The sequence below is a fragment of the Camellia sinensis genome, chromosome 12 (assembly GCF_055761805.1).
Source record: "Camellia sinensis isolate YWXY chromosome 12, ASM5576180v1, whole genome shotgun sequence".
NCBI lineage: Eukaryota > Viridiplantae > Streptophyta > Magnoliopsida > Ericales > Theaceae > Camellia > Camellia sinensis.
The window spans coordinates 122,539,697-122,567,625 of record NC_138972.1 but is presented as its reverse complement, the minus strand read 5'-3'; the positions used below and the strand labels follow the sequence as shown (position 1 = coordinate 122,567,625).

The window sequence follows — 27,929 nt, the reverse complement described above, 5'->3', positions numbered from 1 at the left end:
AGTATTTAGCGATGTTTTAAAAACGCCGTGATAGATTTTCCTATTTTAAAATATGACCGTTGGCACTGTAGTGGCGTTTGTAAAAACGCCGCTATAGCTTTTTTTTTTTTTTTTTGAAATTGTTCTCTCTTGTTTTCATCTTGTTTTCTCTTAGTCAAAAGACTGAAGCAAAATAAATAGTGTCACTTGCCTTTGGTCTCTTCTAAAGTAAATTTGTCAAAAAAATTATTTTATGAACCAAACATGTGGATCTACTCATGGATGGCCAACTTTTGGTAATTTCTGTCAATAGTAAATTAAATAATGGATGAAATTTATTTTTAGAATCTACTGTAAATTAAATAATGGATGAAATTTATTTTTAGAATCTACTGCATGCAATTTGCTAATCAAGCATGCCTAGTTGCAATCATCTTATTTTGGTCCTCCACCATCAATCATGATTTTACGCTACCATCCGAGGCAAACAAAAAAAAAAAGGATTTACTTAGACCAACAAAGAAAATATATCCGGGTCTTTCCATGGCCCTTTCTCAGACCTCATACAACCTCCCTCATCTGCATATGTACAGCTACCACCAAGAAATTCTGGCAACTCACTGAACAATCACAATTATAACCAAGAGTTACAAATGGTTAGACTTTTGCACAAGGAAAAAACAGCATATTTAAATCCTGAAAATTCTAATTATTTACCTATCATCAATTATCTCAAGCAATTTACTTTGGAATTTGCTGCAAAGAACCTGAGAAAAAAATGAAAAATAATTGATCCAACATATGATTCTGTTATGATGTGTACACTTTCAATAGATGAAAGTCAGAACCAGCATTTATAATAAACATACGACCAAGTGTCTGCAGAATTGTAGTTCCAAAAGTGATCCATCTTTCAGGGGGATATATACAATTCAAAATTCAAATGAACAACAGCGTAAAGATGGTAGGTGTGTATCTTGGTGAGACGATTCTAAGCACAACAAATTTCTGAATCATACCTCAGGATAGTTGTCATTATCAATCTTCTGCAGCAGCATAACAACTTCTCGTGCAGGTTTAGTCAGGTGCTTAAAACCTTGAACAACAAAGAGTATGAAAGAGCAAGAATAGAATGTGATATATTCCTATGAAACCAAGCTCTGCAGTATTTGCTTTATAATGATATCTAGATGAGTAAGTAAAATAAATAGAAGTATACCACGCCATGAACATCTAAAATTGTTATACTTAAATCAATGTGTCTTTTTGCAGCAATGGAGCAGGCAGGAAACTTGATAGGAGATGCCGTTATTCTGCAGTATTTGCTTTATTTTCCATATACACTCATTGAACTCATTACCTGCTTCTATAGGAGATGCCGTTATTCTGCATCAAAGTTTGGTGAAGGCCATAGTCCATCCTTTCTAGGATCATGAACATCATCTTCTCTTTTTTTTTTTCTCTCTCTTCCTAACTTGGGTAAGTATCTTCCTAATTTGGGTAAGTATGAACACCATCTTTCTTGTTTGTTTCTTTTTGATGAGTATGGACTTAAACTAGATAACTGCTAATCACTAACCCATTTGAATTTGAGATCTTTACCACTCACCCAAAATAAGTGAATGAAGCCATGACATTCAAATCCATTCATAGGCCACATGCTTATGTAATCAAAATATCCACACTACAAATTCATCACAATATTATATTCTCGGTGTTGCTTTTAAAGTTTGGAATTGAACAATGTAATGCCATACTATGAACCAACATAACCAATGCTAGGGACTAATATGTATTAGCCAAATACAAACAACAGCTAATACAGCTGTCCACATAGTTAGCAAATGACACACACATATATCCATCACCCAGTAGGACTTTACATAGAGTTCATACACATCAGCTTTCAAACATTTAGCTTCTTATTCTGTACTCACTAGTTAGCAGAACACCAACTCTATTGTGCATGCCACAGCAATTAATTAAATAGATCAACAAGTACAGTGTAAATTCTTACCTTAGGCCAAGGTGAGTCAAGGCTTGCATTTGATAAGACATGAATACCAGGTGAAACTTCTATAACTGAAACTTTATCTTCTTCATGGTCTTAGAACAAATCGGCTATTATCAGGTTAAACCCATTAATACTGATTAGCATCCTACACAAGTTCCTCTGCAAACTCAATAGGAGGTTTCTTGCTCTGCAACCACATAAACAATAACAATTACAGGAAGCTTCCAATAGAAATTATCTAATAAGAGCACAACTCTATTTTACATGGTCAAACACAAAACCTTCTTTTTAGTCCAGGTAATCCAAACACCACATAAAAAAACTGCTGACAGCTCCTCAAATTGCACAAATAATGCTGTTAGCACTCCTTATCAGGGCCATAAAAGTTACGATCTCATCATATGTCAGCTATTTTTTTATAGGCAAAGTTATGATGCCATCATAATGTCATCTCAGCCATTTTTTTATATGCAAATTCAATAATCTCATCCAAGGGTGAGGGTGAGGGTGAGGGTGGAAAAGAAAGGCACACAATCAATAACAGCAAAAAAAATATAGAATAGCAAAGGATAATGAACAAAATGTGTTATCAAGGATATCAAAAAGGAAATAAGCAGCCTCCATATAGTACATGCTATCCAAAAGTTGAATGTTCCAAGAAAGATGCTCAAAAGACCTGTTTTCATCAAAAACATAATCCATGTTAATGTCTATAGCGATCCCGGGTTTACCCTTGTTGTATAGTGATCCGGACATGTGTCCGTGGATGTTGGTAGTTGCTTATTATCTTGTTTACATCCTTTCTTACTTTGTATTTGAGTTATAGGATGTGTTGAGCGGGTTTGTTACAGGTTGGTTGAGTTTAGAAACCAAAACTAGTTGCCCAGATTTTTGGCCTGTACGCTCGAGCGGAGGTGTTGGCGCTCGAGCGTAGATTACATCCATCCAGTATCTTGTTGTGCAGTGTTGTGAGCTCGAGCGTAGGGTTGGGAGCTCGAGCGGAGGCCTGGTTCTGCAAAAGTGCTGAGCGAGTGCATTCTGCGCTCGAGCGGGAGGTTGGCCGCTCGAGCGGAAGTCTGTGAGTGGCCGCTCGAGCGGGGTGTTTTACGCTCGAGCGGAGACCTGGGTTAAAGTCCCGAAGTTGTGACTTTTCAAATCACTTTTTCACTTTCTCTTCTCTCTCTTACTTTTCCAGAATCACCATTGTTGAGCCTCTCACTCTAGACTCTACCTTCTCTCTAGGTTTTGATCTAGTAGGAGTGATTTACTCACCTTTGGCCTTTACAAAAAGGTTGTTGATCGTCGAGGGCTACATTTTAATCTGAAAATCACGGGTTTTGGAGCACGTTGGGTTTTGTAGTCTTCTCCCTTGGAGCTCCGAATTTGAGGTAGGGATATCCTACTCCTCTCTATGGCTTTTGTCTTTAAATTTTGGTATTTTGAGATGTTGGGCTTGGTTTGGTAAATTTGTGAAAGTTTGGGGCTTTTGTGTAATTTTACAAAAGTTGGGGTTTTATTCATAATAAACCTAGATGCATGTTTGGCATAGAAAAATAGAATGATTGTTGAATCATTGATGAAAATGGGACCTAAGGGTTGAAATGGTAATTATGGAAAATGACCTAATTACATTGTTTAATTAATTGGGATAATTAATTGGTGAGAAATGAGGAAATGAAATGTTGATTGAATATCCATTTGTGCATTTATTTTCTGTTTTAGAAATAACTGCTTGGGGCTATCGGTGGAGGATAGTCGAGATTGTTGTAGACAATGCATGATGATTAGGTAAACGGAAACTAATCAATGGAATGTGTCATGGAACTTGACGGTTGATAGAATACATTAATTGTGTGTATTGTGTGATTGTATATAGAACCAATGTGTTTATATACGTTATGTGTAGAGGAGGAGATAGGGGATGTACTCCGCGGTTTAGGGGAAGATAGGGGATGTACCTCTAAACCGGATAGGTATTGGGAGGAGATAGGGGATGAACTCCGTAGACAGAGCTCATATGCTTGTCTAGAGAAGTGAAGATAGAGCTCATATGCTTATCTTGTGAAGTGTGGATACAGCTTGTATGCTTATCTGTGGATATTGTTGATATACATATCAGTTGTGAAGTGTGGATACAGCTTGTATGCTTATCTGTGGATATTGTTGATATACATATCTGTTGAGAATGTGGATATAGCTTTTACGCTTATCTGAATGTAAGATATAGTTTTTATACATATCTGTGGAAATGATGATAGAGCTAGCATGCTTATCTGTTGAAAAGGGGAAAATGAAAAGTAATTGGGACTTGTAAGTCGTTGACATAAATATGTAATTTATGTGATTGTATCAGTGTTGACCAACTATCAATTGCTAATGTTTTAGTCATTGTCCATGGTTGGTTTAGTGTATTTCTACTGGGCTGTGGCTCACCCTATATGGGAATATCATTTTCAGGTACAGGAAGCATGCCACCTCCAAGGACATAGCTGGGAGGCTAGTGGCGGGCATAGTTTTGTCGTTTTACTTTTGATGTATTACATGTAATTTCAAGCCAAGGGCTTAATGTGTAAACGAGTTAGAACTCTTTGTTGTAACCAAGTGTTAACTTGGAAAGCTGTAAGCCCGTAGGGCATTTTGTTATGAGGTTAACATGTAATACTTATTTCCTGAAATTCTAATGAATGAAAGGAATGCGGTTAGTTTAAATGTAAATGCATGTCTTATCTGATGGGTTTATTGTTATTATTTTGAGGGCGTTACAATGTCAACTAAACAAAAAATAAAAAGAATGTCCAAAAACAAATGCATCTCCTTATGCGGTGTAGTCTAGGCCTCAGTTTCATCTTTGCTTTCTCAGCCCAACCCACAAGACCCTTTTGCACATGATTATCAAATATTGCCTTTTTGAATGAACTTCCCATCTTCATTTCATTACCACAAAAGAAAAAAGGAAAAAATGGGAGAAAAAGGGAAAAAATAGGGGAAATCACAGTCAATTTTGCCAATTTAAACTGCAACTCAGATGATAAGTTGTGACTGAACCTTACCTGTGTCACAATGGCATAGAGTGGTAGGGTGCTAAAACTCCAGAGTACTTGAACAAATACCCTAAAAAGTCTGAAATGATAATGTTATTGAAATTTTAACAGTAAATAAACAGAATAAATACAAATCCCAGAGCATCACAATAATTACACATCAAAACATTTGTAATAAGAAAGAATATCAAAGTGAAAATGGGGCAATGGTTCTCAACCTATAATGAGCTTGGGCATAATAAAACGGACATGTCCCATTATGCAGGAGTCAAAGCCATATTGCAACTACTGGCAATAAAAGCATATGAGACAAATATCCACACAGAAATTATTACTAGTTTACCAAAAGATGACAAGCAGCGATAGCATATATCATCTTACCCATATCCAGAAGAAAAATGCTATCTCAAAAGCATTTTGGAACAGTATGAAATGTATCAAGAAAAGGACAATGGGGGGCCGATGGAACCAAAAATGATTATCTGAAGGTTGCACTACTAATTCCCCTTGAATTGCAATGTGTTTCTCTATAACCTCGTGAGCTAATTGGGTGATTACATGCTCCAGCTTAGTTCCCACAGCAAGTAGAAGCTGAAAAGTAAATTTAAAAAAAAAAAAATTAATGAATAGAAGCGATGTAATAATAACTCAGATAAATGTAATATTAAGTTTCATGTTATGTTCATTCATCTGTATGCATCTCAAATGAAATTGCAATGAGAGCAAAAGACAAATTTTGCACAAGGATCGATCTTGGAACGAGATTTACAAAACCCATTCAGTAGCAAACACTTAGAATTGACTTGTATTTAAATAGAACGCTTTCAATGGAGTACCCATTAGCCACTACAGCGTATTTTATGTGAAACCCACCGGCTATGGCAGGAAGAAAACATGTAGGATAAATACTTTCTATAAAGTGTTACAAGCACAATAAACATGTTAATAAAACAGAATAAAAACACTCTACTTCCTTCCAAGTAAAGAACCTAAGCATTGAGTGGATCACAATAACCTCTTGTTAAACCCAAAACAAAGAAAAAAAGAAACTAATAACAAAGCAAAAAAGAAAATAATTAAATCACTCGACAACATTTGGCAACGTAATTTAAAAAGACTAATAGTAACTTTATCTAGTAACATACCATTAACGTTCAGCAACAAGAAGACAATCACAAATATCCATAAATACCAACTGCAACAAGCCAAATTAGATATTAAACAAGATGTAGATTAAAAATAAAAAGATTTTTTGTTTTTGTTTTTGAGACAATATCCCTAGATTACCCCTCCCAGCACTGGGTACTGACAAACCAGCAGCTGCAAATGTTATCCTCTCTCTTTTCGAATTTTATTTTTGGTAATACACCCAGCAAACACAGAAGAATAAATAAGAAGCTGTACAATTTGCACAGGAAATCCCAGCTATAACTTGCCTTATACCAATGACTTTCTTAAAATCATCTTCCAAAGCACGGATCATATACTTGTGAAAATTGAACTTTGGATTTCCCCTGCAATGTATCTACACAGGGAATAAATTCAACATTAACACAAATGCCAGTGAAGTAACAATAAAAAAAAAAAACTGGAAATTTAAAGTCAGATACTAACAGGAAATTGGATACTTACCATGACAAAACCAAGTCTCAGTACAATATAGTCTGATTTGGTGACAGACCCATAAAATTGCTTTGAAAAGGAATGCTGAAAAGTACAATAAAAATTGTGTTACAGGAATAGCTTGCACATTTAGTCAAAATAATAGTCATTAGTAGTTTCAGGTTACACAGCTTGTTCTATCATTCCCGATATAATTGAGCCAAGTCCAATCTTCCTTTTGAGTTTGCTAATCTTTCAAACAGAGCTTGAGCAACCCACTGTTCAGATCATTCAAAACTTGAATAGCAAGATAGTTTCCCCATCATTCTCCACCATGTTACTCTGTTGAAAACAAAAGGCAAAACATAAAAAAATGTATAAGCCTATTGTAAGTTAGCATATATATGTCTGTGTTTGTCTATATGCGTGCATAAGAATAAGGGAATTATGCACGTGAAAGGACACGGCTTGTTTATCTGCTAAAAGGAAATCAATCTCCTCCGCCCTTTATTGAAATTACTATCAATGAAACCTTCTCAAAAAGCAAAAAAGCATGAAACCTCCACCATCTCTCTTTTCTCCCTTATCTTTTATTGCCAAGGCAACTTATTTTTCCTTAATGTGTTACTCATTCCATTTTGTCCTCCATCAAAGTAGACATAGCAGTTAGATACTTACTTAGATTGTGTATCACAGTATCACCAAAAATAAAAGTTTTGATATTTCAGATTCATATGAATATAAAATTCTGAAAACAAAATATTTTAAACATATTCATGCTCACTTGATGGGTAAACGAAACAAATATCACATGTTTCTTTTTTTGTCTCTTTAAATTTTATTAATTTATAAAATTATTCATGTCACAAAAATCATCATAAGAATCAAACAAGATCCAATAGGATAGAGAAGAGAAAAGAGGTAACAAGTAATGTAGATTCGTGTAAACTATCATGGTGATTTACATGTTGGGTATACCTCCTTATTGGAGTGTGGGACCCAATTGGTTTACTAAAGAAGTTTTAATTTGGTTTGGTTTAGGTATAATATATTTTTATATATTATATCTAATTTTGTAGAGACCCAATTCAATTTGGATACAACTAGGGTTTTGATAAAACAAAACCCAAGATTCACAACATATATATTATAACTAATGTATATATTGTTTGTTCTTCACAAAAGTACGTGTGGCGGCTACAGAGCAACGTGAAATCAATTAATTCGGTGGAGTGCTTCGGGTATATTGCTTTGTGGAGCAGCAATAAATTGATTTTGTACATCTTTGTTTGGGTGCTTTCGTGAAGCTGATTTGGGTTGTTATTTTGGGTCTTCTTCAACTCTGATTTTGAAGACTTTTGTTCATCTATTTGGTGAGGTTTTTCCTCTTGTTTATTTGTGATTATTTGGAATTCACCTAAGGGTTGTTTTGTGAGATCATTCGTGTCTCATTTGTAATCATTTGGAAACTATTTGGTTGATAGTAGAATCAGATTTCGATCCCGTGAACGTACCTCACATTGAGAAAATCACGTAAAATTCTTGTGTTGCTTTTGATTTAATTTTTCCGCATTAGTTTTTATTCCCATTGGTTGATTTACTTGTGGGGAATCATATATTTTCCCTAACATTACATTCATTTATATAATGCTACTTTTTATTTTTATTTTTATTTTTTAAAGAAGTGCTGAAATTTCAATCCTAACATAAAGTTTGGTAGAAAAACCATGATCATAGGGTAATTATTTAGTAATTTCAAAACATTATGTAATATAATTTATGTGATATTCTAAATTAATCATGTAGTAAAATATTGTATGACTGAAATATGGAGATTTATACCTTTATTAGATAATTAAAAGACAAATGATGGATGTGTGTTGTGATTTTTCTCATTTGCCGAGATTAATTGTCATATAGACAATGTCATATGAAGATAAAAAAAAAAATATAGACAATGTTATATGATAATCCAAAAATATTTAATAATTTTTATCATCATATTGTATACAAAAGACAAAAAACTGAAAATAAAAAATTGAGGGTGCTAGTTGTCAATTGGACGGGATAATAAAATTAGCATAGGTAGGGAGCGTGGATTTTGGGTGCGTTTGTAATATCCTACTCCTACCTAGATTGTATCAAATCAGGGAGGGGCAAATTAGGACGGAACGAGGGTAAGTTAATTATATAGTTGTAAAAATGGGGATACTAATACAAAATCAGAGATAATATAATATATTATGAATAATGATTTATTATTAATGAGAGTTAAAGTATGTTAAAAAAAAAAATATTTGAAAGCTCTAATTGAGCATTCCTAATCCACCCACAATGACATGGAATAACCATATGAAGAGGGACACACACTCCTCATTCCTTCGCTCTCTATCTCTCTCTATTCTCTCTTTTCCATCTCATTAGAGGTCAATATGGAGATGATATATTAGGGGATGTAGCACCACTCTTATTATTGAGTCTCACGAATTAGAGGCCAACATGGGGTGATATATTGGGGGATGTAGCACCACTCTTATTATTGAGTCTCATGAATATAGGTTTGTTAAGGAAAAATAGCTTAAATAAATTAATATATATATATATATATATATATGAATATTGAAAAGTAAGAAAAAATATCTATTTAAATTCTACTATATGATTCTCAGTATTCAACTTGTTAAAAACTACACTAAACAGACCAGTAATAGTTTTCAATTGGAAAAGACTTAGCTATTTGTTGTATTTAGTTTGGGATATAAAATCATGCGATTAAACTCTGGCTTATTTTGGGAAGTTGGTTGGAAGTTAGTTTTTTGATTTTTTGATTTTTTTATACGTTTTTTTTTTAAAGTCAAAAAAATTAAAAAATTAATTTTTAACTTACTTTCCAACATAGACTTGTGTCGAGTCAATTCTAAATTCCAATTTCAGATATAAAAATGAGTCTTGGAATTGACAATTTTCGCATGCCATATATTTAAGAAGACTATTGAGTCTCACGAGGGGATGTAATACAAAATTAACTGATTGAAAAAGGTTCAGATTAGTAGATTAAAAGACCTCAATACTCTCAAATTATTATCATTACACCATGTTATCTATAAGTCTCTTTGTTACAATTTTTAGCAAGTTCAACTACTTTATAATAATCAACTTCTTTTAAAAATTATTCAAGTTTATTTCTGTCTCATAAACTATAAAAGTTGCACTAATTACTTTGACATAATTTTTTAAAATTATTATATATATATATATAAACAATTTCATAATCTATACCAAACAATCTCGGGGGGTGTTTGTTTGGTGGGATTAATGGATGGGATTAGACTCCATGTCTAACAAAGTGGATAGTCCAATGTTTGGTTAAAAAAGTGAAGGCCGAACTAATAGTCTGGTCAAACGAGTAATCCCTAATATATGGGTTAACTCATGGAGGTGTGGGATAGAAATGGGAGGACTTAGCCAACTTCTAAATTGGTTAGTTAAATGATGAAATTAACCCTTAAGTATATATATAAAATTTATTTGGGTATATTACACTTACCTCCCCTGAGGTTTCTGACAAATACAGAGACCTCCCCTGTGGTGTAACACCCTCAAAATAAACCCATAATTCATACATTCATGATACAAGGAATTGGCAATATATTCAAGAGAATAAAGTGTACATCTATTTATCAGAGTATTTATCACAAAAGTATTACATGTTGACAACAAAAGTAAATGCCCTATGGGCTTACAACTTTCTAAGTCAACACTTGGGTTCAACAAAAGAAGAGTTCTAACTCTTTATACAAAATATGCCCTTGGCTTGATTAACATGTAATACAAAAAGAAAACAACAAAAAAGATCTTCAAGCCTTTAAGCCTCCCAAGCTATGTCCTTGGAGGTGGCATATCACCTGAACCTGAAAATGATGTCCCATATAGGGTGAGCCAATGCCCACTAGAGATATACTAAACCAGATATGAGCAATAACTAAAACATTAGCATTTGATAAATGGCTAACACTTATAAACCAGCTTACAACACAATCTAGTTCCATGACAAATATGTACGTGTTTCATTTCACTTTCCATTATTTAACCAATTCAATTCATAAACATGGCTCAGAACTTGGCCAAACAATTAAATGAGACTACAACTCATATTAAAACACTTACATACTTCACAATTCACATGAGAATATAACTCATATTAAAACACTTCCATACTTCAACACTTCCATATTTCAAGTGATACACAGATTTGCTGTATCAATGGATTCCATCCCCTATCTCCTCCCAAATAGGTTTGAGAGTCCATCCCTTACCTCCTCCCAAACCATGGAGTACATCCCCTATCTCCTCCTACACAACATACATATACAATGTATTTAAACACTTATCATATACCATGATCAATCAATACACACATTCGATGTATTATTCCAACCGTCATATTCAATGACATATTCAATGTGATTAGTTTCAATTTTCCCTAATCAACATGCAATGTGTACAACAATCATGACTATCCTCCACCGATAGCTCAAAGCAGTTATTTCTAAACAGATAATAAATGCATCAAACCGTTATAACATCAATATTTTCATAGGTGAGTGATGAATTTATCCAACTACACCATTCCATCTCATAATTTCCCAAATTTCATGATTTTCAATTCAATTTCATAATTCCATACTTTTCCCAAATTAATTATACAAATTAATTTATCACTCCAATTAGGACATTATGCTTTTTCTCAAATATTGATCCTAAGACCAAATTCCACCAATTTGACTCACAAACTCATATTCCCAAAGCCGTATATACACACGGAGCTTTAAAACACAAAACCCCTCTTTTATAAATTACAAATCAAACCCTAACTTTCCCAAAATTATCATAACTCACCATTTAATCAAAATGACTAAAACATTTGTTAAAACCCATAAGATGGAGTAGGGTATCCCTACCTCAAGAGAAGAGACTCAAAGGAGATGAAGGTGAAAACTCGAGATGCTCCAAACGTCAACTTTTTCGGATTAAAACGAAGCCCACACCAAGCTCCACACTTCTTACAAAGGGATTAGGGTAGAAACACACTAGAGTTAGATGGATTTGTAGAGAGAAGGTATGTAGAGAGAGAGGGAGCAACCGGATCTAGGGTTTGAAGATAAAAGAGATGAAAAAGTGAAGTGTAATCCCGCTACTGCCAACTGATATATTCGAGGCTCGCTCGAGCGAAGGAGTGGTCGCTCGAGCGACTAGACACAAAGAAACTTCGCTTGAGCGTAGAAAGTCTTGCTCGAGCCAACAATACGAAGCTTCAGGTCTGTAACCCAGAAGCACGCTCGATCGAAGAAAAGCTCGCTCGACCGAAGGAACCCAAACCATACAGCTCGCTCGCTCGAGCGAAGGAAAGCTCGCTCGAGCCAAGAAATGCAACTTTCAGGTCTAGAACCAGACACAGACGCAAGCTCGAGCTCAAGACTCCTCGCTCGAGCCACCAGACACAACACTCAACTCTTGTTCGAGCGAAGGAACCCTGGCTCGAGCGAAGGATCTAAAACACAGAGCTCGCTTGAGCGACAAACGTCTCGCTCGAGCGAAGATACCAAAATCTGGACAGCAACCATTTGCTCTTAATCACAACCAACCTGTTACAAACCTGCCCAACACAACCTAAAACCCAAATATATGGAATTGAAAGATGGAAACAAGATATATACAACAACCAACACCACGGAACCTAAGTCCGGAATACAACAATCAAAGGAGAGAAAACCGGGATCTCTATATGTAGTTTCAATAATTACAGTTATCTCCCCTACTTTATCTAACAATGTCAAGATTCTCCCATTTTTTGACTGCCGTTTACACATTTCACAGAACCTGCTGATGTCATCAAAGCTAAACACTAAAATGCTTATAATGCCCTCAAGTGTCCTCAACCCATCTATATATACCAATACCAAATATTGGCTCGTCATCCACCCAAACGTCTGAAACAGTGCTCCTTGTTTTCTTTATTTATTTTTTTTTTTTACAATTGCAACCTTTTATTTAAAAACACAACAAGAAGTTTATCCACAACTATTAAAATTTATTCTTATTTATTTATTTTATAGTATTACTCCAATCAAAATTTTAGCTTACAGTGAGGTGAACACTAGAAGCATAAACAATTAATTAGACAAATAATAACAAAGAAACATACACTTTAAGTCAAATTTCAATTTAATCCTTCTATTCAAATTTGGTTAATGTTTTGTACGATTGATAAATGCAAAATCATTAATTTCAATTTCCAATTTAAGCACAATAACCAAATTAAAATTAGATTTAAAGTATAAGAAATCAAAATAAAATTTGAATTAAACTACAGGGATCAAAAGTATAATTTGTTGGAAATGGTTATAAAATTCTGGATAAAATCAGAATTTTTTCCTAAGTTCGGTCTATTTTTTAGGTGGGCCCTGTGCGTCGATTTTCATGGGTTAAAGTGGTAACGCGTTCTATGCCGCGTTGTGATTCACGTGGTATATTTGGTTGCTCAAAACCAGTACCGTGTGAATGGGAAATTGAAGCCAAAGTGTGCTCCATGGAAATGGAGTTTTGGTGGAAATTCCTTTAGGTTGTAAAATGGCTTGTCCCACATTGATTTGTTGGGAGGTTTTGAATGGGTTTATAACTCTTGGGTTTGGTATTTGGGGTGTGCCCCAAGGGGTACCCAAGTGTTTTAGAGGGAGAGGTTATGGGCAAAATGGGCTAGACCCATTGGACTCAAAAAACCACCACACACGGGCGGGCGGGCTGGGCTTGGCTTGGGCACGAGTGCGTGGTGTGTGGTTGGGTTGGGCTTGTCTGGCCCAATACTAATCTTTTTGGGTCAAAAATATTTGAATTTAATTTTATTTTTGGTAAAATAAAATCCAGAATTCAAATTAAACTGGTTTGGTTTTTCTGTACATCCAAACAGGGCCCTTCCCGTATTAAACCGGAAATATCCTGATCCGGATTTACTGTACACCCAAACAAGGCCCTTCCCATTTTTGTTATCTGTTTGAATTTTAATCCAACAGATTCAAATCTGTTTGAATTCAAAACCAACAGGTTTCATACCTATTCAATTCAAAACCTACAGCCACCACTACATCTATAAATAGGACAACCCTCATTTGGATTTTGCAACTCTAATTTTCGTCCTTCATTATAGCGACCCCGGTCTTTTCACATTTGATTATTGTATCCGGACTTAGGTTCCGTGGATTCTGTCATTGTATAATTGTTGTTGTTGTTGTCCCTTATTTTCTCATTTGGAATTATAGGATGTGTTGGGCAGGTTTGTTTCAGGTTGGTTGGGTTTAGAAACCAAGTGTTGCTGTCCAGGTTTTTGGTTCTTCGCTCGAGCGAGGAGTTGTTCGCTCGAGCGAATGGTTGCGTTTGATTTGGACCTGTAGCTGTTCATTCTTGGCTCGAGCGAGATTTTCTTCGCTCGAGCGAGTTAGTTCGTCCTTCGCTCGAGCAATAGTTCCTTCGCTCGAGCGTGTGTCTTGTTGCAGACCTGAGGGTTTGAGTTCTTCGCTCGATCGAGCTTTCTTTCGCTCGAGCGAGCTTTTGAGTTGTTGGCTCGAGCAAGGCTTCTTTGGCTCGAGCGTAGTTTCTCTGTGTCTGGTCGCTCGAGCGACCAAGTCTTCGCTCGAGCGAGCCTGTCCAGTATATATTTACAGCAGCGGGTTTTGATCAGTCCTTTTCATCTTCTTTTTGATCCCAAACCCTAGGTCCGACTTCTCTATCTCCCTACTCACCTTCTCTCTTAGATTTGATCTACTTAGGGTGTGTTTCTACCCTAGATCCTTCATTAAAAAGATAGAGGGAGTCGAGGGCTTCCATTTAATCTGAACTTTTGGCAATTTGGAGCACTTTGGTATTTGGGCATTCATCTTCATCTTCTCCATTCGGGTTACTCTCTTCGAGGTAGGGATTTCCTACTCCATTTTATAGGTTTTGTTCTAAGTTTTGGTATTTTGATATGTTGGGGATACTTTGGTAAATTTTGGGAAAAACCATAGTTGTATTATTGAATTAATTTGTATAAGTAATTCATAGAATTGGGGAATTTATTGATTAAATGGCGTAATTGGGTAATTGATATCATTTGTCTATTGAATTGTTGACATAGTTATTTCCAGTTTAGAAATAACTGTTTTGGGCTATCGGTGGAGGATAGTCGTGATTGTTGTAGACATTGCATGTGGATTAGGAATAACTGAAACTAATCATATTGGTTAAGTCATTAATTTTGACTGTTGCATTGATTCAGAAAATACGTGTATTGGTTGAGCATTGCATTTGCATACATTGTTTTTGTGTGGGAGGAGATAGGGGATGTACTCCACGGTTTAGGGGAAGATAGGGGATGGACCTCTAAACCGGATTTTGTTTGGGAGGAGATAGGGGATGGACTCCATTAGCATCACTTTTATGTGTGCTTATTTATAGAAGTGTTTTATTGATACAGCACTAAAATGTGTATCAATCTGGAAGTATGAAGTGTTTTGATTTGAGCTTGAGTCTCATTTGTTTGTTGATAATGGAAGGATGTGAATATGATATATGTAATTCACTGTTGTAAGTTTGGCCACGTTCTGAGCCATGTTGATAAAATTGGAAGGTAAAATGAGTTTTAGACAATAGTGTTATGAGACTGTAAAATGAAGTAATGGACTATCTTGGTTAACCATCTGTTGAATGCCATTGCTTTATTCATTGCTTATATGTGGTTTAGTATATTTCTACTGGGCTGTGGCTCACCCTTTATGGGAACATCATTTTCAGGTTCAGGTGATAAGCTACCTCCAAGGACTTAGCTTGGAAGGACTTGGATTTTGGAAGACTACTTTTAGTTATTTGTTTTTCATTGTTAATACATGTAAACACTCAAGCCTAGGGCTTTATTTTTATTTGAGTTAGAACTCATACTTTGTGTCCAAGTGTTGGCTTGGAAAGATGTAAGCCGGTAGGGCATTTACTTTGATGTTGCATGTAATGCTTTTATTATTTGTAAGACTCTGATGGACATTATAAGGAATTATTAAAGTGTTCTCTTTAAACAATGCATGTCAATGATATATAATGGGTATATTTTTGAGGGCGTTACAACTTGGTATCAAAGCGTACCGGGTTTGAATACTTTGGGTACGTGGGAAGTGATTAGTATCACATTGGGTTCGTCTCGTTTGATAGAGACTTAGTATAATGTTATATGCTTATGTGATAACATGTTTATGTGATTATGTGGGTATGGAATGTAGTTTCTAGGATGTTGATTGGACCCTTGAGTTTCTAGTAGTCTTGTTGGAAAGGCACTTGATCACTGCTGCTTCCAACCGGAACTATAGTAACGCATTGGGACTATCATTATCCGGGAATGAAATTCGTAGGTGCTTATGTGATTATGTGCTTACGTGGAATGAATTATTGTTGTCCATTGCATTAGGACGCGAGTGTTTAGCTTCGGCACATTTATTAATGTGCTAATGTCTCTGTTTCCTTTATTAGGATGTCAGGACGAGGATGAGGATGCGGTAGGCGTGGTAGGCCGGGTAGGCAGGAGGTGCCTGTGCCAGAGGAGATTCCGGCAGTTCAAGAGGGAATTGGCCAGGCCAATGTGGCCGAGCCAGTAGGCCAGCAGGCTATGGGCGCTCTAGCCCGAGAGATAGCAGGGGCATTCAGGGAGTCGGTAGGCATTCTCAGAGCTGAAAATCAAGCTCAGGCTGTTATTGTGGATGCAGGACCTTCCTTTTTGAAGAGGGAGTTCTTCCGGTCTAATCCGGATGAATTTGTGGGTGATCCAAAAGAGCCGCTTAAGGAAGATGAATGGCTCGAACAGACAACGAAGACGTTTGAGATGCTTGGCATCGAAGACGAGGGGTTGAAAGTGACCTTGGCATCTTTTCAGTTGAAGGGGGATGCGGGTCAGTGGTGGAAGTTTACTAAGGGGCGTATAGGAGGTACGTGGGAGGCTTTTGTGAATGCTTTCCAGGAGAAGTTCTTATCTCCAGCAGTCAGGGAGAAGCTGCGAGACCAGTTTTGTCAGCTTAAGCAGTCGAGTTCTTCTGTGGCCGAGTTTGAGGCTGCATTCACTAGTTTGTCCAGGTTTGCACCTGAGTTGGTGGCGTCTGAGGAACGCTGTTGTATTGAGTTTGAGAAGAAGTTGAGGCGTGGCCTCAAGCTGAGAGTTGGGGGAACTATGATTCGGGATTATGGGCGTATGGTTGATGCTGCAGCCCACATGGAAATTATGATGCAGGAGGAGGAGGAAGGGCAAAAGGGCTCCAAGAGGAGTCAGGATGGTCAGAGTGATGGTAGGAGACAGAAGGGTTTTAATCCTCAGCAGCCTTAGGGTAGCTTTTCTAGATCGACTTTTCCTGTGCCGAGTGCTAGTTCGGGGAAAGGTAGTCAGGGAGACATTACCTGTTTCAAGTGTGGCCAGCTGGGCCACAAGTCTCCAGTTTGTCCTCAGAGGGGAGGAGTGCAGAGAGCAGCATCATCTTCAGCTCGATCTCAGAGCCAGAGTCAGGGTAGAGGCCAGCCACTCTCGTGTTTTCTGTGTGGTCAGCCAGGGCATATGAAGAGGTATTGCCCGCAGTTGGGTGGCACACCTGGTGCATCGGGTTTGAGGCCAATTCAGGGTCAGCAGCCAGCTCAGTCAGGTCAGGCCTCAAGGGCCAATTAGGGGGCTTCATCGTCCCAGTCAGTGCAGCAATCTTATGCTCCTAGGGGTGAGCAGGTTGATCAGAGGTCATCTGGGCGCGTGTATGCTGTTACCGCACAGGATCTTGTGCCGGCACCATCAGTTGTGAGAGGTACCTTTTTGTTTTGCAACACGATTGCTAATGTTTTGATTGATACGGGTGCATCTCATTCCTTTGTGTCTGCTGCATTTGCATCTGTTTTGGAGTTGGAGTTAGCACAGTTAGCATCTCCTATTTGTGTAGTGTCACCTCTTGGGGGTGAATTGATTTTGAAACAAGGTGTTAGGGGTTGTGATATAGAGGTTGATTATCATAGAATCCCATTTTCCTTTGTAGTTATGCCTATGAGGGGTTTTGATGTTATTTTGGGTATGGACTGGTTATCGTCATACCGGGCAGTTATTGATTGCTACCGCCAGAGGGTCACTTGTTGTACTGTGAGCGGAGAGTATTTTCATTTTCTGGGGGACCGGGTTGGTGATGTGTTGCCACCGGGGTATGTTCCACGAGGACGGAGTGAGCTTAGTGGTCTACTTGCTAACCTTTCGATTAGTGAGGATGTTGAGACTCAGATTGTGTTGCCAAGGGTGGTTTGTGAGTACTCGGACGTCTTTCCCGAGGATCTTGTTGGTTTGCCACCGCATCGAGAGATTGAGTTCTCTATTGACCTGGTGCCCGGCACGGCGCCGATTTCTATGGCACCTTATCGTTTTGCCCCAGCCGAGTTAGTTGAGTTGAAGATCCAACTCCAGGAGTTGCATTATCATCCGGGAAAGGCCAATGTGGTGGCCGATGCCCTTAGCAGAAAACCTGTTGGTGTCATAGCCAGTATAGCCATCCGAGAATGGGAGATGTTGAGTGCACTTGGGGAGTTTGATTTACTTTTGGGCGAGTCCGTTGAGGCTGCGTCCTTGTTTTCTATTGTTGCACAGCCTACACTTGTGACTCGAGTGTTAGAGGCTCAGAGAGGTGACCTTGAGGTAGAATCTCTCCGTGAGAAGATTTCCGGTGGGAAGGTTGAGAAGGGTTTGACGGTGTATTCCGACCTGAGTGTGAGATACCGAGACCGTCCGTTTGTGCCGGAGTCTTGCCGAGAGGAGGTACTCCGAGAGTTTCATCATTCACGCCTTGCAGTGCATCTGGGAGGCACTAAGATGTACCGGGATTTGGGTCGTCAGTTCTGGTGGCGGGGTATGAAGAGAGATGTGGCAGCTTTCGTATCTAAGTGCCTTACTTGCCAACAAGTGAAGGCCGAGCATCAGAGGCCAGCGGGTTTGTTGCAACCCTTGCCTATTGCCGAGTGGAAATGGGAGCATGTTACGATGGACTTCGTGGTGGGTCTTCCGAGGGCTCAGCGGGGTAGTGATGCTATTTGGGTGGTTGTAGACTGGTTGACTAAGTCGGCGCACTTCATTCCTATGCGCGTGAGAGATTCGGTAGATCATCTTGCCGACTTGTACATTCGGGACATAGTGAGATTGCACGGGGTCCCAGTGACGATTGTCTCAGATAGAGATCCTCGTTTTACTGCCAGGTTGTGGCAGAGTTTGCAGAGTGCCGTAGGCACTAAGTTGACCTTTAGCACGGCTTATCATCCTCAGACTGACGGACAGTCCGAGCGTACTATTCAGATACTTGAGGATATGCTTCGGGGTTGTGTTCTAGACTTTAGTGGATCGTGGGAGAGGCACTTGCCGTTGGTAGAGTTTGCCTACAACAACAGTTTCCAGTCTAGTATCGGTATGGCACCTTTTGAGGCCTTGTATGGCCGACCATGTAGATCTCCTGTTTGTTGGGCTGAGGTGGGTGATACACCTCTGTTGGGTCCGGAGTTGGTGAGGGAAACGACGGAGAAAGTTGAGCTTATCCGTAAGAGGCTTGTTACAGCACAGAGTCGTCAGAAATCTTATGCCGACCGTAGGAGGAGACCTTTGGTGTTTGAGGTGGGTAATCATGTCTTTCTGAAGATATCACCTAGACGGGGTTTGATGAGGTTTGGGAAGAGTGGGAAGTTGTCCCCTCGGTTCATTGGTCCGTTTGAGATCCTTGAGAGGATTGGCGAGACTGCTTATCGTTTAGCTTTGCCGCCGCAGTTGTCCGGAGTACATGATGTGTTTCATGTGAGTATGCTTCGAAAGTATGAGCCAGATCCATCACATGTGTTGGATTGGACCGATTTAGTGGTTGATGAGGATGTCTCGTATGAGGAGAGACCGGTTCGAGTATTGGATAGGCGGGATCAAGTTTTGCGAGGCAAGACCATCCCTTTGGTAAAAGTTTTGTGGAAACACCACGGAGTGGAAGAAGCCACTTGGGAACGTGAGTTAGAAGTCCGCGAGAAATATCCGGACATGTTTATTGATTTGTAATCTTATAATTAGATTCTGTTATATTGATGAACTTAAGAGCTTTATATATGTCTTAAGTTGTAAAACATTGAGTTTGTTTTGGTAAATGGGTGTATCTTGGAACTTGCTTCATTATAGAAGTTTAGTATAGTATTACATATGTTGATTTCATTGCTGAGTGTGTTATATATATCATGCAATTGAATATGATATGGGGATTGTTAACATTGAAAGGAATAATGCATAATAATGATACAGGTTGAGATATATGTTGTGTTATATATTTAATATGAGATACCTTTTGATAAAGAGATGAAATGACCAGTTTTGGGTCAAGATGTTTCCTAATGAATTAAAAAAAAAAAAAAACAAATTGTTTTCAAAAACTTATGCTTAATTTCGGGGACGAAATTCTTTGAAGGAGGGGAGGTTATAGCGACCCCGGTCTTTTCACATTTGATTATTGTATCCGGACTTAGGTTCCGTGGATTCTGTCATTGTATAATTGTTGTTGTTGTTGTCCCTTATTTTCTCATTTGGAATTATAGGATGTGTTGGGCAGGTTTGTTTCAGGTTGGTTGGGTTTAGAAACCAAGTGTTGCTGTCCAGGTTTTTGGTTCTTCGCTCGAGCGAGGAGTTGTTCGCTCGAGCGAATGGTTGCGTTTGATTTGGACCTGTAGCTATTCATTCTTGGCTCGAGCGAGATTTTCTTCGCTCGAGCGAGTTAGTTCGTCCTTCGCTCGAGCAGTAGTTCCTTCGCTCGAGCGTGTGTCTTGTTGCAGACCTGAGGGTTTGAGTTCTTCGCTCGATCGAGCTTTCTTTCGCTCGAGCGAGCTTTTGAGTTGTTGGCTCGAGCAAGGCTTCTTTGGCTCGAGCGTAGTTTCTCTGTGTCTGGTCGCTCGAGCGACCAAGTCTTCGCTCGAGCGAGCCTGTCCAGTATATATTTACAGCAGCGGGTTTTGATCAGTCCTTTTCATCTTCTTTTTGATCCCAAACCCTAGGTCCGACTTCTCTATCTCCCTACTCACCTTCTCTCTTAGATTTGATCTACTTAGGGTGTGTTTCTACCCTAGATCCTTCATTAAAAAGATAGAGGGAGTCGAGGGCTTCCATTTAATCTGAACTTTTGGCAATTTGGAGCACTTTGGTATTTGGGCATTCATCTCCATCTTCTCCATTCGGGTTACTCTCTTCGAGGTAGGGATTTCCTACTCCATTTTATAGGTTTTGTTCTAAGTTTTGGTATTTTGATATGTTGGGGATACTTTGGTAAATTTTGGGAAAAACCATAGTTGTATTATTGAATTAATTTGTATAAGTAATTCATAGAATTGGGGAATTTATTGATTAAATGGCGTAATTGGGTAATTGATATCATTTGTCTATTGAATTGTTGACATAGTTATTTCCAGTTTAGAAATAACTGTTTTGGGCTATCGGTGGAGGATAGTCGTGATTGTTGTAGACATTGCATGTGGATTAGGAATAACTGAAACTAATCATATTGGTTAAGTCATTAATTTTGACTGTTGCATTGATTCAGAAAATACGTGTATTGGTTGAGCATTGCATTTGCATACATTGTTTTTGTGTGGGAGGAGATAGGGGATGTACTCCACGGTTTAGGGGAAGATAGGGGATGGACCTCTAAACCGGATTTTGTTTGGGAGGAGATAGGGGATGGACTCCATTAGCATCACTTTTATGTGTGCTTATTTATAGAAGTGTTTTATTGATACAACACTAAAATGTGTATCAATCTGGAAGTATGAAGTGTTTTGATTTGAGCTTGAGTCTCATTTGTTTGTTGATAATGGAAGGATGTGAATATGATATATGTAATTCACTGTTGTAAGTTTGGCCACGTTCTGAGCCATGTTGATAAAATTGGAAGGTAAAATGAGTTTTAGACAATAGTGTTATGAGACTGTAAAATGAAGTAATGGACTATCTTGGTTAACCATCTGTTGAATGCCATTGCTTTATTCATTGCTTATATGTGGTTTAGTATATTTCTACTGGGCTGTGGCTCACCCTTTATGGGAACATCATTTTCAGGTTCAGGTGATAAGCTACCTCCAAGGACTTAGCTTGGAAGGACTTGGATTTTGGAAGACTACTTTTAGTTATTTGTTTTTCATTGTTAATACATGTAAACACTCAAGCCTAGGGCTTTATTTTTATTTGAGTTAGAACTCATACTTTGTGTCCAAGTGTTGGCTTGGAAAGATGTAAGCCGGTAGGGCATTTACTTTGATGTTGCATGTAATGCTTTTATTATTTGTAAGACTCTGATGGACATTATAAGGACTTATTAAAGTGTTCTCTTTAAACAATGCATGTCAATGATATATAATAGGTATATTTTTGAGGGCGTTACATTCATAATTCTGCAAACATCCTCTTCATTTTGCTGCATTATTTTCTTGTCAGAGAGAGTATAAACACTTTGTGTGTTTGTTAGACAAACAATTTGTAGTGCTGCTATTGTTTGTAGTAGATCATTTTATCCTGGGAGATAGACGTCCACATTCTGAAAGCACCGTGGAGAGGACGAATCTGTCTTAAGGACACAGTGTCAAACACTGGACTTGATCAGATTATAATTCGAAGAAATTAAATCAAGTAAGTTATTTAATTAATTTTTGTGTTATTGTTATTTATTTAAATCAGATTTTAATTTTATTTTTGTAACAAAATAAAATTTGTTTTTATTTATTTATTTATTATTTCAAGTTTGATTTTTGTAATCAAACAAATTCTCTCATTTTCTTTATTTCTTTAAATTCTAGTTGTTGTTTTGTACACAATAGAATTAAATCTTTTAAATACAGTGAAGATTGTCCTATAATCTTAAGGCAGATTCGTATTTTGTTTTTGGTATCTTCATTGTATTTAATTTTCTGTGTTTTCAAAGTAATATTTTGGTTGGAAAAACAAATAGTGATTTATGCTATTTGACAGATAGTAGTAATATACTGTCTCTTTTCTTTGACAACTAGTAGTAATATACTGGTGTCATTAACAATTACAGAATATTTTTTGGTGTTACAGAAAATTATTTTGGTATTTTATTTTTCTAGTTTTAGTAACAAGGAAAATAAAATTATATTATTTTCTAGTTTTAGTAACAAAGAAAATAAAATTATTTTGTGTTATAATTTATTTTCTGGTTTAGGTAACTAGAAAATTATTTTGTGTTTTTTCTGATTTTTGTAATCAGATAGCTTTGTGGTATTTTATTTTCTAGTTTCAGTAACAAGGAAAATAAAATTACAGTATTTTCTAGTTTTAGTAACAAGAAAAATAAAATGATTTTGTGTTATAATTTATTTTAAGTAACTAGAAAATTAATTTGTGGTTTGGTTTTCTGATTTTTGTAATCAGATATTATTTCGGTATTTTATTTTACTAGTTTTAGTAACAAGGAAAATAAAATTATTTTGTATTATAATTTATTTTCTGGTTTTAGTAACTAGAAAATTAATTTTGTTAATCAATCATGTAACTTTGTGACTCGGTCACAATCTGTTAATTTTGTAAGTAACTTATGGTTTCGTTTGGTAGACCACTTATTTTTGAACCCTTTGTGAAAAGGTATTAATTAATTTGACTTTATCATAGTTCATCGTGAGTATACATGGAAGAATTTGTTTCTAGAGTAAAATATTAGTTTTACAAACTAATTTTATTTTTATTACAATGTGGATTCATAGTCTTGAATTGTGTAGACGTCCCCGAACACCCCGGGAGGAACGAGCTCCCGTTCTGTTCATTTGGGGTCACTACAGCTCAGGACTCTCAAATTGTCATGGTTCTAAGTCTGAACCAAAGTGTCCAAATCCGGCAAATCGTTTTGAGAAAACAGATATTTTGAAAGAAGTGCCAAACATGGACTGCTTTGCCAGATACAGAGTCGTCACCTAAATATTTTATTTTTGAAGAAATTAGGGAAACCCTGACTCGTTCGCCTAAGGCCACGTGTCTGTCATCACCAAAGTTGCCTCGGCTCGGGAACTTGGGTACGATTGGGGAAGGTCACTTCGTGAGCACCCCCGCTCGCCCGATCAAAGATCGGCCTCTACTAACCATGATATCTATTTTTGAAAACTTTATGTGTTCTTATTCCGGTTATTAGCTTAGATTTACTATGTGATGCGCACAGCATACAAGTATAGACTGGGTCGCCTGAATTGGAACAAAACATTTCATGTTTGTTTTTGAAAGATGATTTGCTACTCGCAAGTAGGTTTAAAATGCAGATTTTGCCACCCTCGGGTGGGCTTAGAAAAGATGGTTTTGGCACTATCTAGTGGGCTTAAAACGAACAGTTGATGATTTATTCCAATCCAAGTAACCCAACCTTCACCCACAGGCATTCAGGCAGTTATATCACATAAGCAATTAGCCTCATGGTAAGCATGCTATTCATGGTAGTCACTCACATGCATGCAAGGATGCTAAAGCATAAAACTTACCGAGTACTCCAAGCTAAAAAAGAAGCTCATTAGAAATCCATGCATGATCCTAATTATACAGAAATGCCTAATGCAACACATGCAAAAATGCAACTATAGCAGGCTCGGCTATTCTAAACATGGCATATGAAATGCTACAGCTAACATGTATTCAACTCGGAATTGAAAATACAATGCAGTTAGTATGATGCGCCGAGCCCGGTGCATGCACAACAGATGAATGAATGCAAACATGCTATCATACTGTATGCTAATTGAAACATGCCCTAATCTAACCATCATAAGCTGGTAAATAAAAGGGAGAAAGACGTGGGGTTGGAAGACATACAACACACACACTGAAACGCCCTCAAAATAATAACATTAAACCCATCAAATAAGACATGCATTGTTATGTAAAAGTCCCACATTCTTCCATTTAACATAATTTCATTACATAAGTATTACATGTTAACAACAAAAGCAAATGCCCTATGGGCTTACAGCTTTCCAAGTTACCACTTGGTTACAACAAAAGAGTACTAACTCATTTACACATTAAGCCCTTGGCTTGAATTTACATGTAATACATCAAAAAGTAAAACGACAAAAGTATGTCCGCCTCTAGCCTCCTAAGCTATGTCCTTGGAGGTGGCATGCTACCTGTACCTGAAAATGATATTCCCATATAGGGTGAGCCACAGCCCAGTAGAAATACACTAAACCAACCATGAACAATGACTAAAAGATTAGCAATTGATAGATGGCTAACACTGATACATTCACATAAATCACATATTTATGTCATACGACTTATGAGTCCAAGTTACTTTTCATTTTCCCTTTTTCAACAGATAAGCATATTAGCTCTATCATCCTCTCAACAGATATGTATAAAAACTATATCCCATATTCACAGATAAGCATATAAGCTATATCCACATTCTCAACAGATATGTATAACAACAATATCCCACATTCACAGATAAGCATATAAGCTATATCCACACTTTACAAAGATAAGCATATAAGCTCTATCTTCACTTTTCTAGACAAGCATATGAGCTGTATCTACGGAGTTCATTCCCTATCTTCTCCCAACACTGTCCGGTTTAGAGGTACATCCCCTATCTTCCCCTAAATCGCGGAGTACATCCCCCATCTCCTCCTCTACACATAACGTATACAAACACATTGGTTCTATATACAATCACTCGATACATATAGTTAATGTATTCTATCAACCGTCAAATTCCATGACACATTCCATTGATTAGTTTCCGTTGGCCTAATCATCATGCATTGTCTACAATAATCACGACTATCCTCCACCGATAGCCCAAAGCAGTTATCTCTAAACAGAAAATAAATGCACAATGGATATTCAATCAACATTTCATTTCCTCATTTCCCACAATTAATTATCCCAATTAATCAAACAATGTAATTAGGTCATTTTCCATAATTAACATTTCAACCCTTAGGTCCCATATTCACCAATGATTCAACATTTATTCCATTTCTCTATACCAAGCATGCTTCTAGGTTTATTATAAATAAAACCCCAACTTTTGTAAAATAACACAAAAGCCCCAAACTTTCACAAAATTACCAAACCAACCCCAACTTCTCAAAATACCAAAATTTAAAGACAAAATCCATAGAGAGGAGTAGGATATCCCTACCTTGAAGTTTGAGCCAAAAAGGAGATGAAGACTCGAAGATCAACGTGTTCCAAATCCAAACTTTTTCAGATTAAGTCGAAGCTCTCAACGCCCTCTATCTTTTTAACAAAGGCCCTAGGCTAGATTCACACTCTAGGGAGATCAAATCTTAGAGAGAGTGTAGGTTTAGAGAGAGAGAGTCTCGGATCTAGGGTTTGAAAGAAAAAGAAAGTGAAAAACTGATGTTCAAAAATGCTACTGTCCGCTGATAGAAAACACGTTCGCTCGAGCGAAGCCTTTGTCGCTCGAGCGACCAGACACAGAAAACTCTCGCTCGAGCCGAAAACTCAGAAGTGCGCTCAAGCGAAAGAATGCTCGCTCGAGCCAACAACTCAAACCCTCAGGTCTGCAACCAGCACGCTCGAGCGACAGACTTCTCGCTCGAGCGAAGAACAAACCAGACCCCTCGAGCGAAGAAAACTCACTCGAGCCAAGAAATGCAACTCTCAGGTCCAGAACCAGACGCAATCGCTCGCTCGAGCGAAGCCACTCTGGCTCGATCCACCAGACACGAACTCAACTCTCGCTCGAGCGATCAACTCCTCGCTCGAGCGAAGGTCCAAAAATCTGGGCAGCAGCACTAGGCTCCCAAACACAACCAACCTGTAACAAACCTGCCCAACACATCCTATAACTCAATATACAAAGTAAAGAGGACGCAAACAAGATAATAAACAACTACCAACATCCACGGACACATGTCCGGATTTCTGTACAATAAGGGTAAACCCGGGATCGCTATACACACGCACACTTATTACAACATTGCCCTCACGTAGAGGGTCCGAATAAAATAATATACAGTCCTAAATAATACAGTCCAAATAATACAGTCCGAATATAAACAAATTCCTAATTAATTTACAAATTAACTAAGAAAAATAATAAACTGGCATGCAAGCCAGGGACTGCCTTGACTCTGATGGATGATGTATGTTTGGGCTGCCTTGCGTGGAAATCCACTGGGATGCCCCAATTAGCCTCTGTTTTGCGATTATCCTTGGAAAGCGCGCCAAGCTCCGGAAGGTTGCTGTTTCTTAACTTGCTGCAACAGAGAGCAGGAAAGGGGCATAGCAATGTATTTTCACAAATGTATGCATGTCTCGATCCTCGGAGTACGAAACGTACATCGTTTCCCGTGCTCGGGCTAACTCCTATCCCAAGCATGATGCAATATGCATGATATGCATGAAATACAACTAAGATGCGTCCTAACATACACAATGCTATGAAATGGCATAGACGATGCACGAGATAACATGGCATACACAATGCGCTAACGTACAACCTAGCATACGCAATGCTATGAAATGAAATGGCATACACAATGCACAATGGGCTTACACCAACACAAGTGGACCTCATCCACACTCACATAGGAGGCCATAAGATGGAAATGAGATAACTCGGAATGCGTGCACACATGCACGCAAACCGAGGACCGACCCTAAGGCACAAAATGCCACTCTAACAAGACATGGCAAGGCATGGAATATGGCATACAAGCATGTAAATTTCAGCGCTAAAATATGCCCCAAAACAGTCCCGAATCATAAAAGCATGGCTCCCGATGCATGGAATGAAACCGAAATGCAAAACTAGGCCCATACAATGGCCTATAGCTATACAAAACATGCATTATTTGATTATGACATGTGAAGACAGATTCAAGGCAGCCCTAAAACAAGCATGTTTTTAGTTCTAAGCAAGGTCAAACAGTAAACACAAATAGGGAAAAACTAGCATGCAAAAATGGCCCTAAATGTGAGATAAAGAAGCAAGTCACAGCTGCAGGCTCTAAACAGATAAGGGCCCTTCAACAATGTTTAAGAGGGTCCCAAAATATGACCTTTTACAGTTCACAAAAAACCACAAAAACCAACGCAGGTATGGCTAAGCTCTCATGCAAGAAATGGGCCAAAAGAGGGTCAAAGAAGCAAGTGGTGGTTTCTGGCCTCAAAAACAAAGGGGCCCTTCAACAATGTTGAAGAGGGGCCAAAAATAATGCACTTTACAGTT

General features: G+C 37.8%; 2 pseudogenes; both read right to left on the bottom strand.

Annotated features, from left to right (window-relative positions):
• Nucleotides 1-27,929, bottom strand: part of LOC114256761 (mannosyl-oligosaccharide glucosidase GCS1-like) — a 357,500-nt pseudogene that overhangs the window by 172,579 nt on the left and 156,992 nt on the right.
• Nucleotides 488-6,736, bottom strand: LOC145804352 (MLO-like protein 1; annotated as a pseudogene).